We start from the raw sequence: 11,547 nt of genomic DNA on the forward strand, positions 1-11,547 counted from the left end.
GAAGACACTGGATCCCCTGGAACTGACCTTACAGGCAGTTATGAACTGCCCTGTGTAGGTGCAGGGAATTGATCCTGAGTCCTCTGAAAAAGCAGCAAGTAATTTTAACCTCTGAGCCATCTCTCCAGCACCCTCTCTTCTGCCTACATTTCTGATCTTATGCTTATAGCCAATAGACTCTTAATATGTCAATGATACAGTAAAATTAATTTAGATAATTAAGTAAATTCAGTTTCTTCATCAGTATGGTTGGTTGAAATTTGTTTTTTATTATCTGTAATTATGAGGGTTTGGCTTGTTTATTTATTTACATATTTAGAGACAGGGTCTCAGGTATACCACGCTGGCTTCAAAACCTTTGACCTTGAACTTCTAATGGTTCACTTTCCACTTCACACACGGTAGGATTATAGGCACGTGCCACCCTGCTTAGTTTATAGGGTTCTAGGAATTGAACCCAGGCTTTCCTGGATGCTGAGCAAGCACTCTACCAGCTGAGCCACATCCCAGACCTAGGGAGTTTTGGCTGTTTCTTTTTGGTTTTGTTTTTTATTTTTTTATTTTTCCTGAAACAGGGTTTCTTTGTGTAGTCTTGACTATCCTAGAACTAGCTTTGTAGACCATGCTGGCCTTAAACTCACGGAGATTTGCCTGCCTCTGCCTCTGCAGGGCTGCCTTTCTTTTTGTTTTTGAGATAGGATCTTACTATATAGCCTTGGCAGGTTTGGCAAGTTGTGGGCTTTTGTTTGTTTTCTGTTTGGTGGGGCTAGAGATGGGAACAAGAGACTTGAAGATACCAGGTACTCTGCCACTGAACTACTCTTATTCCCCTCCCCCCATATCTCTGAGTTGTTTTTGTCTTTTGTTTTTTTGTTTTGGTTGTTGTTTTGTTTTTTGTGGGTTTGCTTGTTTGTTTTGTTTTTTGGCTTTTGCAACAGAGTTTTTCTGTGAAACAGTCCTGGTTGTTCTGCAACTTACTCTGTATGTAGACCAGGCTGGCCTCGAACTCACAGAGCTCCGCCTGTCTCAGAATCTTGATTACGTGTATGAGGAACAAATTTTCTGCTTACAGTTTGAATTTGTTTTCATCATTGGGAGACTCTTCCATGGCCATCTGATTTGTCGCTTGCTTTAGATGCCACTTCAGTCATCTCAGGGTGACATCTAAGTCCTGCACTGTCTGTATGCCTGGTGAGAGGGCGTGAAAGAGCTCAGGAAGGCTCGTGGAAGCCCTTCTTTCTGTAGGACGGCTAGTGATAGCTGAATCAATTTTGAAACCATCACTACATCCTACAGACCCGAAGGAAATGAATCCCGAGGCTCACTCCTAACATTTTCAGGAATTTAAATGTTTTTAAAATATATTTTATGTGTAAGTATGTACAGGCGCTTGTGTAGGTCAGCAGTGTCAGATCTCCTCCAGGCTGAGTTACAGGCAGTTCCAAGCTGCCCTATGTGGGTGCTGGGACTTGAACTCAGATCCTCTAGAAAAGCAGTACATACTCTTAACCACAGAGCCATCTCTGCAGCCTGAGTTTAAATGTCTAAAATAAACACTTTGAAAGTCATCAGTCAAGCGAAGACACTGTTACATAATGTTCCATCCACCTACCTTGACACCCTGAAAGGCCAGATTCAAATTTAGAATTCTCGGAATCCTCAGAATTTCCTGCGAGGAAGTTGTCAAATGAGCAAGCTGGCTTCTCCCTGTGGCTCTCTGCTGCCTCCTTCTCTTGCAGCGGACTCACATTTGCACCCCCGAGGGGGGGCCTCGTATACTCTGGGTCTGAGATCTAACTACAGTTCGTTCGCTCGCTGGCCCCGCGGTCAGGTCACAGGGTTTGCACACCAGAATGTGAGCTAGTCTCTGGACAAGATTGAGCAATGGCCCCCATGGAACCCTTTAACAGCTGGCACTCTTGATGTCACTGCTAAGGAATCCCAGATCACGTGACCATGGTATCGTGTGGTGGCCTTTGAGAACCAGGTGCTAGAGCAGAGGGAAGGCTGCTAGGGGGTTGGTTCCCTGGCGAGTAAAATTTGTGAAGGGCCAAGAGGTCAGTAAACATCTCCAGACAGCCAAGCTGGTGTGACACCTGCCAAGGGCTGAAGGCAGAAGGCAAAAATGATTGCAACAGCTCCCTACTGCCATGCAGGTCCTGTGGACTAATGCATGGTCAGCCTAGCAGGCAGCTGCAGAGCGCAGACTGCCTGTTTGCAGAGTCCTGCAGCGGCGGCAGAAGAGTCTCTCCAGTTCAATCACTGCTAGACCACTCGGAAGTTGCTGCAGGGAACCACAGGGACCTCAGCCTCAGTCTCCGGACTGTGTTCCTTGTGGCAGAGCAGCAAGCTCTCAGTCCACAAAGGTGGCGAGAGCTTGGTGAGTGGGGGCGATGTGGTTAATCCACTCAAGTTTCTGCCGCGGCCATCTGTTTGTGTGTTTCTAATGCCAGTTTCTGGGCTCATTCTGCAATGGGGGAGCTATTTTACCTACTTGGTTATTTAATAGCCTTTCATGATTAATGTTTACTGATTAGTAACACAGGATACAAACACTTAGGTTCTCTGTGTCCATTTGCATATGCTCCAGCTATGAATATGTCCCTTTCCCATACCCGCTGCCCGCTGTCTCCATCCTTCTATATTACACACACACACACACACACACACACACACACACACACAGAGAGAGAGAGAGAGAGAGAGAGAGAGAGAGAGAGAGAGAGAGAGCATGCCTAGGACAAAGACTCCAGAAGGTCATTAATGGCCCATTCAGGGGTATTATTGTAAGGCAACTATCCTGCAGCTTCAGCTTGCAGCCACAGGCAAAGCCAACCTATTTGCAAATCAAATTCAGGGTCTTCCTCATCCTTCAGTCAGTCTGCTGGGACTCCCCGCTCTTCTCCCGGCCAATGGCCAATGGATGGCCATAGAGATGATGCAATGAGGGAGGCATGCTGGCATAACTGTGGGCATGTCATGTCATATTAGTTACTTTCATCGTGGTGGTAATAAAATGCCCGAGAAAAGCAACTTAAGGAAGGAAGTGTTTATTTTGATTCACAGTTGGAGGATGTAGTCCATCATGGTGGGAAAGGCAGTTGGTCACTCTGCGTCATCCCCAGTCAGGAAGCAGAGAGAGATGAACACTGTGCCAGCCCACTTTCTTCCTTTTATGCAGTCTGGGGCCCTAGCCCACGAAATGCTCCAATCAACAATAGGTCTTCTTACCATGGCTAATTAAATCCCCAAACTCCTTCCTGCACATGCCCAGATGTTTGTATCCTCTCTGATTCTAGACCCTGCTCTGGGATAATGCTTTTGTACACTATCAAGATTTGTCACTTGCATTGTTTTTAATAAAACTCTGATTGGCCAATAGCCAGGCAGGACGTATAGGTGGGGCAACCAGACTAGGAGAATTCTGGGAAGAGGAAGGGCAGAGACGCAGTCACAAGCCAGATGCAGAGGAAGCAAAATGAGAATGCCTTACTCGCATTAATTTAAGATGTAAGAGCTAGTTAGTAATAAGCTTGAGCAATAGGCCAAACAGTTTATAATTAATATAAGTTTCTGTGTTTGTTTGGGACTGAATGGCTGTGAGACTGAGAGGGACAGAAACTTCTGTCTACAAGATCCGTTCATGCTGATGGCATTAACCATCACATACAGGTTTGTGGATACCAGTTCTAACAACTTTCCTGACGCATCTCTTCCAGCTCAGGGATGACCCTTGTTCCTTTCCATCACCTGGCTAAATAACCAGATCATGGATCATTCCATGGATAACTCTTTGCTTCCTACCAGGGCCCAGTAACACAGCAGGAGCTTTCTGGCAAAAGGTATGCATTCTCTGTCACTAATACTTCCATTAATACAGGGTTGGCTCATTTACACAGTGCAAGCAGGAGGGTGGCTCTGCAGCCTGAATCTGCTACAGACCCTGTCCTACCCCGGGCCACCCAAAGCTGGCAGCCTTCCGTGTCACCTTGAATCATATTCCTAGCTGTGGGGTTCAGGCGGCCTGAGGACATCGTGATTCCTTGGTGATGGGAGCTATAACAAGTAACATTTCTGGCTTTCTTTGGAGGAGCTCCCCAGCATGCTCCTGGCCACTGCTCCCGTCAGAACTTTTTTTTTTTTTTTTTTTTTTTTTTTTTTGATTTTCGAGACAGGGTTTCTCTGCAGCTTTTTGGTTCCTGTCCTGGAACTAGCTCTTGTAGACCAGGTTGGCCTCGAACTCACAGAGATCCAGCCTCTGCCTCCCGAGTGCTGGGATTAAAGGTGTGCGCCACCACCGCCCTGCTTCCCGTCAGAACTTTATTGATATCCTGGTTTCTAAGTCTTCACGAGCATATATGCATTATTCAGTCCTCCAGGCTACATACCCTTTCCTCCTCCTGGCAAATTTGAAAGATCCATTAGTGCATTTGAAAAAAAAAAAAGATCCATCAGTGCAATGGATCAGTGATACGTTGGGGCACATACCTGTAACCCCAGTACCTGGGAGGGTGAGCAGGAGGACTGTCTGTGTTTGAGGTCCGCCAGGGCTTCTTACGGACTTGCAGGCCAGCCTGGGGTGCACAGTGAGAGACCCTGTCTCAAAAACAAAACAAAACAAAAACAAACAAATGAAACAGGTCAACAAGATGCTCTGTGGCCCTTCTGATCCAGATTCCCCTCTCTGTATTATGACGGAGATTATGAGAGCCAGAGAGACCCGGGATGGAACTATGAATGTGTATTGTTGTCTGTTCCATAGGAACACAAAATGTTTCTGATCCTTTCTGATTGGTGTGAAAAAGAATGCACTCATTAGGTCAAAGGCCACCTGCTTGAGCCATGATATAGGATCTTACAAAGCCACTATGGGGGTCATGTTTAGCAGGTTCCTTCTGGCTTCTGCAGGGCCCAGATCAGACAGTTAAATGGAGACACAATAGATCACCCTTGAGTTACTTAAGGGCACACATGGAACATTCTTACCCCATCCCTGGGACGGGTGCTGCTTTTATTTTATACTCCCTTGGCAAAGGCTAAGGATGGAGACCAGATCAAAGGCGTTCTTGTTGTTGTTGTTTTTTTTTTCCCTACTCTGATTGCTTTTACCCCATAGGGCACCCACCTGTTTATGAGTTTCTTCAAGGCCAGTCACATCACTTGGCACCTTTCTTCTGTACCCCCTTCGCTCTTTTTGGAAAACCTGAGTCACTACCCTACTCCTGTGTGTCCTCTACCGTACCCACCACCACCAGCCCGTGCACCATTCCCATCTTCATGACACTATGGGCAGCAGACAAATGAATTCCTTAGAGGTCCGGAAGAGAAGGGAGTCTAGAGGGGTCATGAAGTAAGGCAGGCCATTATGACTTTGACCCAATGACAAGAATCTAGATGACAACAAAGACACCTTGGGAGTTGCTGGTGTTGAAGCAGGTATGAAAGCAAGTGTTGACTCTACCCCGTGGACGCCCAGTGAACCCACTTGAAGTTCCTGGGAAAACTTAGCGTTCATGTTGTTAATGGCAAAACCACATTGGATGGAGGCACTGAGTTTAATCCCCCGGTCCCACCCAAAACAACGTAAAACAAACCAAACCAAAACACTTTTAATATGTGGATGGAGATAAGGTTTCTACCACTCACCAATGTGGAGGTTCAATATAGAAATGAAATAAAATTCTAGAAAAATAAGGCTTTGTTTTGCCAGAGTTGGGCAGCTAAGATTGTATAGCCCACGGCACAGGATGGGGGCAAAGGTGACAGGAAACCACCGTGTAAACTCCCTGGTGTGGTCTCTGCCATGAAATAAGCGCATGCTAGGTCATTGTTGGATACCTTCCATTTCCTCTGGTCTGCTCCATACGCTTACTTACGCACAGGCTTCTGGCTGTGGGAAGCTGACCTCACTGACTCAATGCAACTGGCTTCCAGTTGCTTTTGGCCAATGGGAGGCACCAGCAGGAAGTGGGAGGGGTGAGAGGAAGGAAACCCTTTCTTGCCCTTCTCCCAGCTCTCTACTAGTGGCTCCGTCCTGCAGGCAGAGCTCTTAACAGCTCTGGTAGACTCTGCCCTCCCTTTTGGCTCCTGCAGGCACGTGGGTGACAAGGGCTTTTTCTTGTTTCTTCTGGTTGACCCGTCACTATCCCTGCATGGATGCCCTTAACCCTAGCCACACTTTTGTAAAGAGTCTCTTTATGGCTCTCCTGAACATGATGGTAATGGTATTGGTGGTGGGAGAAGTCCGTGTCATTATTTGGGAGTTGGTGGTACAGAGAAAGTCTGGCTACACTCAAAAGTCATAGGAGTTTCTCTTTCCTTTTCTACTTTCTAAACATATTTAATATTTTTATTTAGTTTTATTTTATGTGCATTGGTGTTTTGTCTGCATGCATGTCTATATGAGTGTGTCAGATCCCATGGAACAGGAGTTATAGACAGCTGTGAGCTGCTATGAGGGTGCTGTGAATTGAACTCTGGTCCTCTGGTTAAGATGCTCTTAACCACTGAGCCATCTCTCCAACACTCCTTTCCTACTTATGAGGAGACCTAGACATTGGCAACCTGGGCCTATGGCAGATGCTCAGGAATGTGTGGCCTTTGGTTTTGTGGTGGCTCAACCCTGGAATCCACCAAGCATCAGTGATGGGGGAGAGTCTTCTGTTTTGTGTTAATTTCATTGATTAAATAAAGAAACTGCCTTGGCCCTTTAATAGGACAGAAAATTAGGTAGGCGGAGTAGACAGAACAGAATGCTGGGAGAAAGAGGCCTAGTCAGTCGCCATGATTCTCCCACCCGACCCAGATGCAGGTTAAGATCTTTCCTGGTAAGCCACACCTCGTGAGGCTACACAGATTATTAAACATGGGTTAAAGCAAGATGTGAGAATTAGCCAATAAGAGGCTGGAGATAATGGGCCAGGCAGTGTTTAAAAGAATACAGTTTCCGTGTAATTATTTCGGGTATAAAGCTAGCTGTGCGGGCGGCCGGGTGAACGTAGCCCAACGCTCATACTACAACACATCAGCGATGGGAAGAAAGAGGCCCTGAGGAAAAAAGTCATGGATTCAGTCAGGCCCATTCCTTCTTAAAGGCTCCCCTAGGGGCATCACTGGCCCGTTTGGGCAACATGGATACTGTGATTGGCCAGTATTAATTGTCAGTTTGACAGGATCGAGAATCGCTTCGGTGACAGGTCTCTGGGGAACTCTGTTAAGTATTAGCTTGGTTATGCTAATTAAGGTTGGAAGATCTGCCCACTGCGGGTGGCACCAAACTTTGCCAGATCCTGGCCTGTGTAAATAGAGAAAGAGAACTTAGCAGTAGCAGGCATTCATCATTCAACAGGGCTTTCTGTTGTGGATGTGATGTGAACCAGGTGCTTCAAAATCCTGCGTCCCAGACTGCCCTGTGAGTCAGAGAAAAAGCCCTTTCTCCCTTAAGTTGGTTTGTCAGTTTTCTATTGCAGCAACAGGGAGACCAAGACAAACATGTATGGCCCGGCTTAGAAATCTAACCCCTCATAAATGACACGACACCACAGGAAAGTCTCGAGATAGGGTTGACATTTTCAGGGTGGGCCACTGCACACTGGGGAATGTCTGAATCAACTATAATCAGAGACATCATATCCAGCAGTGGGGCTAGCCCAGGGACTGTGTGGGGTTTGGAGTGGGGAAGCAGAGGAAAGAAACATAGGTGGAACAAGAGTGTGGGGATGCTGGGAAAGTTCTGGAACTGCCTGCCTATTTGTGGTAATCACTAGATGGGTCATAAAGATTCCCCAAAGCCTTCTCTCTTGAGAACCTCCGGGCCGAGCTCCCCTTTCTGTCTGTCTCGCTCTCTTCTCAGGATTCCTGCCACCGACTTAAGTTATGGGAAAAGGAGCATGGGACTAAGGCCTTCCGGAAGCTTCCAAATTTAAACCAACCCCACAAACATGAGACAGAACTGCCTATAGAGAATTGTATTATAGCCAACTGCCAGAGTATATATTTATCTGCCTGAGATCCTCATCTCTTTTTAAAGAAAAAGCCACACACTTGAGGGGAAAAAATGAAAGTGGAAAAAAACTGTACTATTGAACAAATATTCAGGATGGTTGCTCAGAATATATAAAATGATGAGCTGAGTTGAATTCAAAACAAAACAAAAAAAAAAAAACCCTGCTTGTGGTGAACTGTCAGCTGGCTATATTTGGGGGTCTGGATCCAGGGCCCCCGCCAACTGAGTTCACATAGTCTCACTGTTTTTCCATTTCTATTTATAATTCTGTACACATTCATACACAAAAAATGCAGGGGACATTGGACTTAGCTTTAAAATGACTAGAATGTTCTGAATGTATCAGGTTCCGGCACGTGGGAGCCTTTTTGTTGCCTGTGATCAGCCTCCTTTACTGGAGAAGGGATTAATCATGTGTGGGGGTGGGGTAACAGGATCCTTTGGGAATTTGGAAGTATGTAAACAACTCTTTTTTATTTCCTTTTTAAAATGTCACTCAGGGCTGGAGAGACGATCATTCGGTGAAGTGTTGGCTTTGCAATCACGAAGACCTGATTTCATATACAAAACCCCCGGGGCATGATGCCAGAGACAGAGACAGGGAGATCCTTAGGTTCACTGGGACACAATCAGCAAGTTCCTGGCAGTGAGAAACTGTTCTGAAAACCCACGTCAGACAGCACCTGAGGAATGACATCTGCGGTTGACCTCTGGCCTCCACTTGTATGAACACACATGTTACTTGGCCTTCTCTTGCCACATCATGTACCTGAATACAAACACACACACACATGTAGTAATATGAGCGGCAGGGCTGCGTCCCCAGCACCCCGGCCGCCTGCTAGCTTATGCCCCGAAATAACAACACACAAATTATATTCATTTAAACACAGCTTGGCCCTTTAGCTCTAGCCCTTACTGGCTAATTCTGATATCCCGATCAACCCATCTCTAATAATCTGTAAGCTCCTGTCTTACCAGGAAGATTCTAGTCTATGTCCATCCTGGGTCGGAGCTTCATCGCTTGTGTCTGCCCGGGAGCGGGGCATGGCATCTCTGCTCCAGAGAGCAGAGCTGTCGAGTCTGAGCTCACTTCCTCTTCCTCCCAGCATTCTGTTCTGTTTACTCCTCCCACCTATGTTTTAACCTATGAGGGCCAAGCAGTTTCTTTATTGCTTAACCAATGAAATCAACAGATTGATATATGACACTCCCACATCTCTCTCACACACACACACACACACACACACACACACACACACACACAGTGATTTACTCTAACAAAACTTGATTGAACAGCAGCCACATGGAAGGTCCATTTGAAGCCTAGATGTGATGACCAAGGCTTTGCTCCCGAAGGACTGACAGTCTTGTGAGCAAGGTACAGATGCTAAAACAAAATACCTGACAAGGACGATCAGGGTCTTAGCAGAGGAGCTGGCTCAAGAAGAGGGTGTGGTCAAGATGGATGTTCAGTTGGCACATCTCTACATCCTGTTTATTCAGGGACCACTTGGTTCTAGAGTAGGCGGTTCTCCCTCTTGGCTGGCTTGGATGTTCAGAGCGCTCTGTCCCTTCCGATGGCAGCTGCTTGATTCAAAAGTGACTGTACCTTCCAAATGGGACTAACGGAGGTGAAGATCAAGGTCTCTGGACTGTGGGTGGGGAGAGAGGCTGCTGAAACAGACCAGGGCGTTTGTTAACAAGGCCAAAGAGCTGCCAAGGTTCTGCTGGTAGCAGAGTTTGAGCGAAGACAGAAACTAGTCCCTGAACCATCAAATGGTTTTTTTTTTGGCCACGAGTCAAGAAATCCCCCGATTGTTTGAGTTGATTCTTTCAGTACTTCTAACCCAAAGCACCTTTGCTTATGTTGATGGTTAACATTATTAACTTGACAGGATCTAGAATCACCCAGGAGATGGGGCTCTGGGCATGTCTGGGAGGTAATTCCTAGATGGGGTTAGTTGAAGTGGGGAGATAAATATGGGCGATACCATTTAATGGGCCGGGGGGCCAGACCGCATAAAAAAGAGAAGGCCAGCTCTTGTGAAATGATGACATGAACGCTCCAAGGTGTGGTTAAAGAGATTTTTGTTGTAGACATGAGGGAGAGTACAGACAGAGGCATCTGGAAGAGTCCAGAGCAGGGAGAGAAAGGAGTAGACCAGACAAGGCCAGCAGATTGAACCGGGCCATGAGAGGAGAGGCGAGGGAAGGGAAGATAAGAGAGAGAGCAGAGAGGAGAATGGGCCAAGAGAGGGAACCAAGCGCCAAGAGAGTGCGTGATCAAAACAGCAGGGTTTTATAGGATGGAAAGCTGGGGAAAGGGAAGCCCAGGAGCTGGAGTTTAGGGTAGGGGTGGGGGTGGGGAGGGGTGAGACTGGCTGAGAGGAGCCACAGGCACTGGGTGACACTTGGTATGCTAATAAGCACCTCTAGGAGACACTTGTCCTCTGACACATCTGCTGAAACAGACCAGACATTTCCTATGGAGAATGTGACCCAGTGGCTTCACACTCCTGCCTCAACGATGGTACCCTTCAACCATAAGGCCAAATGAACCCTCCCTGGCTTAAGTTGCTTTCGTCAGGAATGCCGTAGCCCCCATGAGAAAGGGAACCCAACACAGTGGTGCGGGATAGAGTCAAGGATACTTCCTATAGAAGGCAGTGTGGTACCTAAAATCCGAAGATGAGTAGGGTATGGGTTAGAGAAATAAGGACAGGGATGTCCCTGAGGCCGAAGCTTACTGAGCTTAGCTGGAAAGATCGGGCTGGGTCAGGAGAGGGGGAGTGATGGAGGATACCCAGGGAACGCGGTACTGAGTGTGTGTCTGTAGGGTGCAATTGGTGTTGATCCTTTTACCTCAGACCCCTCCTCAGGTCCCAGGGGATCATTCTGTGTGGAAGTATTTGCTGTACAGAGGTCTGCGGGTCAAGGTGGGGCTCAACTGTAAGACAAAGCCAGGAGGTTCAGGTGAGAATTAAGTTAGTGTCTCGGGACTATCATAATAAATTACCGCAAATTAATTAGTTTAAAACATTTACAGCTGGGCAGGGGTGATCTCGCCTTTAATCCCAGCACTTGGGTGGCAGAGGTAGGTGGATCTCCAAATTCGAAGCCAGCCTGGTCTACAGAGTGAGTTCCAGAATAGCCAGAGCTAAACAGAGAAATCCTGTCTGAAAAAAAACAAAGCAACAGCAACAGCAACAAAAACCCAAACATTTTGTTCTCTCACAGATCTGGGAGACAGACGTGGAAAACCATGCTCGGTGCTCAGAAGGCTGAGGCAGGGTGATTCAGAGTACCAGGCTAGCCTGAACTACGTAGGGAGACTCTGCTTCAAAATAACAGTTTTAAAAGGCCGAGAATGTGTCTCGGTAGAAGCACGCTTGCCTAGCTTGTGTGAGGCCGTGAGCAGCACCCCAACATTAAGGAGGAGCGATAGCTAACTGGTTCTCTACAGTTTATACCCAGTCCCCCACTGAGGCCTTGGATAGGCTTTGGTTCACACTCATCCTGCTTACGAACCACACATAGTC

The sequence above is a fragment of the Microtus oregoni genome, unplaced genomic scaffold, assembly GCF_018167655.1.
Source record: "Microtus oregoni isolate MIOR12 unplaced genomic scaffold, Mior012 000058F_ref0000040, whole genome shotgun sequence".
In the NCBI taxonomy this organism is placed as follows: Eukaryota; Metazoa; Chordata; class Mammalia; order Rodentia; family Cricetidae; genus Microtus; species Microtus oregoni.